At 40.3% G+C, this 3,876-nt stretch overlaps 1 non-coding gene across 1 annotated transcript; it reads left to right on the top strand.

The window, feature by feature from the left end:
• The first annotated feature begins 1,419 nt into the window (after positions 1 to 1,419).
• On the top strand, positions 1,420 to 1,492 carry TRNAI-AAU (transfer RNA isoleucine (anticodon AAU)). The gene has a single exon. It is a non-coding gene; the product is annotated as a tRNA-Ile (tRNA).
• Positions 1,493 to 3,876: the final 2,384 nt, after the last annotated feature.

Here is a 3,876-nt window from a genome sequence, read left to right on the forward strand (position 1 = left end):
AAAAAAAGAACACGTAGGGGTCCCCCCAAAATTGGATCACCAGCCAAGGTAAAGCAGACAGCTGGGGTCTGATATTCTCAGACTATGGAGGTCCTTGGTTATTGGACTCTCCCCAGCCTAAAAATAGCAGGCCGCAGCCGCCCCAGAAGTGGCGCATCCATTAGATGCGCCAATCCTGGTGCTTCGCCCCAGCTCATCCCACGCCCTGGTGCGGTGGCAAACAGGGTAATATATGGGGTTAATACCAGATGTGTAATGTCACCTGGCATCAAGCCCTGGGGTTGGTGAGGTCAGGCGTCTATCAGATACCCGACATCACCAACCCAGTCAGTAATAAAAAAAAATAGACGACAAACACATTTTTATTTGAAAAAACACTCCCCAAAACATTCCCTCTTTAACCAATTTATAAGAATGAAAAACAAATCCAGGTCTGGTGTAATCCAAGGGGTTGCCATGACGATCCACACTGTCCCAGTCAATGAAGAGCAGGATGTTCCCCATTGGCTGGGAGAGCAGTGCAGTTACCTGAGCTCCACCGCTTTCACAGCCAAATATCGCGAGAGGCCCGTGACGTCACCGCTAGTCAGTCTCGGGTCGGAAGCGAGAGGTGATGTGACAAGCGGCGGCCATGGAGGACAGTGACAGCGCTGAGGTCGGGATGGCGGGACTTCATCACCGCAGGTAAGCCGAGCGGGACCGTGTGTGTGTGTGTGTGTGTGTGTACGTGTGTACATGCTGCGGGCAGGAGGGGGCGGAGCGAGCTGAGCGGGGAAGTGTGAGCTTCCTGCACGTAACTAGGATAAACATCGGGTTACTAACCAAAGCGCTTTGGTTGGATACCCGATGTTTATCTTGGTTACCAGCTTCTGGCAGGCTGCCAGAGATGGCTCCTGCACACTGTAGCTGTAAAAAGCCCTGCTTTTTGCTGCTAGAACCGTTCTCGAACGTATCTAGAACTATCGAGCTTCTGCAAAAAGCTCGAGTTTTAGTTCGATCTCGAACAGCCCCCAAAATCACTCGAGCTTAGAACTGGAGAACCTCGAACCGCGAACCGCGCTCAACTCTACAAATGACAATACATTTTGGCTTCCGTCACCAAGAGAACTACGATTTTGGGTTTCTTTTTTATTGACCATTTTAGGAGAAAACATAATCCCATATTATAAAAATCCTGTTTGCTTTAAAATATATAGTTCCCATAAATACAAAAGCAAACGACTAAACTGTATAGAAAAAAGTAACACATTCAATGTAAACTTCAATTTAAGCAATATCCCTTTGTAGGAATAAAACTGGTAAAATATGTAATCAAAATTGCAAATGTTTCATTAACCAAAAATACTTTCCTTCAGCAATAAAAAGGCCCCGTCAGTCACAATTCTGCTCTGCTTGCCAATACACAGTAACTTTCCACAAGGTTTCATAGTGTAGTGGTCATCACGTCTGCTTAATATGCAGAAGGTCCAGGGTTCAATACCCTGTAAAACCAATATGTTCTTGGTGTTGAAATAATAACCTATCAAACTACAATATATGAAGTTCTTGGCATTGCTGCCGAATGATGAGATGTTTTAGCTTCCATCATCAACAGAACTACGAATTATTTTTTTTTTCCCCTGGCGGTCAAAACTCGTCTCTAATTGCCATTACTTTGCAGGATTTCACAGGTTTCAAAGTGTAGTGGTCATCACGTCTGCTTAATACGCAAAAGGTCCTGAGGTAAATCCCCAGTGAATACAATCTGTTCTTGGTGTTGAAATAATACCCTATCAACCAGCAATATATAAAGTTCTTGGCTTTGTTGTCGAATAACAGGATGTTTTGGCTTCCATCACCAACAGAACTACGAATTTTTTTTTTTCCCCCTGGCGGTCAAAACTCGTCTCCAATTGCCATTACTTTGCAGGATTTCACATGGTTCATAGTGTAGTGGTCATCATGTCTGTTTCACACGCAGAAGGTTCTGGGTTCAATCCCCAGTGAAACCAATCTGTTCTTGGTGTTGAAATAGTACCCTATCCTACTACAATATATGAAGTTCTTGGCTTTGTTGCTGAATGATGGGATGTTTTGGCTTCCATAACCAACAGAACTACGAATTATTTTTTTTTTGCCCCTGGCGGTCAAAACTCGTCTGTAATTGCCATTACTTTGCAGGATTTCACAGGTTTTCTAGGGTGGTGGTTATCAAGTCTGCTTCACATGCAGAACGTTCTGGGTTTAATCCCCAGTGAAACCAATCTTTTTTCGGTGTTGAAGTAATTTGCTCTCAACCTGTAGTATATGAAATTCTTGGTTTCGTTGCCAAATGACAATACATATTGGCTTCCATCACAAAGAGAACTGCGATTTTGGGTTTCTTTTTTATTGACTAATTTAGCAGAAAACATAATCACATATTATAAAAATCCTTTTTGTTTCAAAATATATAGTTCCCATAAATACAAAAGCAAATGACTAAACTGTGTAGAAAAAAGTAACACATTCAATGTAAACTTCAATTTAATCAATATACCTTTGTAGGAATAAAACTGGTAAAATATGTAATAAAAATTGTAAATTTTTCATTACCAAAAATACTTTTCTTCAGCAATATAAAGGCCCCGTTAGTCACAATTTTGCTCTGATAGCCAATACTCTATAATTTTTTTGTCAGGTTTCATAGTGTAGTGGTAATCATGTGTGCTTTACATGCAGAAGGTCCTGATTCAATCCCCAGTGAAACTTATCAGTTCTTGGTGTAGAAGTAATACTCTATCAACTTGCAATATAAAAAGTTCTTGGCTTTGTTCACGAATAATGGGATGTTTTGTCTTCCATCACCAACAGTACTACGAATTATTTTTTTTTTTCCCCTGGCGGTCAAACCTCGTCTCTAATTGCCATTACTGTGCAGGATTTTACAGGTTTTCTAGTGTGGTTGTCATCAAGTCTGCTTCACATGCAGTAAGTTCTGGGTTCAATCCCCAGTGAAACCAACCTGTTTTCGGTGTTGAAGTAATTTCCTATCAACCTGTAAGAAATGAAATTCTTCATTTCGTTGCCAAATGACAATACATTTTGGCTTCCATTACAAAGAGAACTACGAATTTGGGTTTCTTTTTTATTGACCATTTTAGCAGAAAACATAATCCCATATTATAAAAATCCTGTTTGTTTCAAAATACATAGTTCCCATAAATACAAATGCAAACGACTAAACTGTGTAGAAAAATGTAACACATTCAATGTAAACTTCAATTTAAGCAATATCCCTTTGTAGGAATAAAACTGGTAAAATATGCAATAAAAATTGTAAATGTTTTATTACCAAAAATACTTTCCATCAGCAATAAAAAGGCCCCGTCAGTCAAAATTCTGCTCTGCTAGCCAATAAACAGTAACTTTTCACCAGGTTTCATAGTGTAGTGGTCATCACGTCTGCTTAACACGTAGCAGGTCTTGGGTTCAATCCCCAGTAAAACCAATCTGTTCTTGGTGTTGAAATAATACCCTATCAAACTGCAATATATGAAGTTTTTGGCTTTGTTGCCGAATGATGGGTTGTTTTGGCTTCCATCACCAACAGAACTACGATTTTTTTTTTTCCCCTGGCGGTCAAAACTCGTCTCCAATTGCCATTGCTTTGCAGGATTTCACAGGTTTCATAGTGTAGTAGTCATCATGTCTGCTTCACACACTGAAGGTCCTGGGTTCAATCCCCAGTGAAAACAAGCTGTTTTCGGTGTTGAAGTAATTTCCTATCAACCTACAGTATATGAAGTTCTTGGCTTTGTTGCCGAATGATGGGATGTTTTCGCTTCCATCACCATTAGAACTACGAATTTGTTTGTTTTTTTCCTGGTGGTCAAAACTTGTCTCTAATTGCCATTA

The sequence above is a fragment of the Anomaloglossus baeobatrachus genome, chromosome 2 (genome assembly GCF_048569485.1).
Source record: "Anomaloglossus baeobatrachus isolate aAnoBae1 chromosome 2, aAnoBae1.hap1, whole genome shotgun sequence".
NCBI lineage: Eukaryota > Metazoa > Chordata > Amphibia > Anura > Aromobatidae > Anomaloglossus > Anomaloglossus baeobatrachus.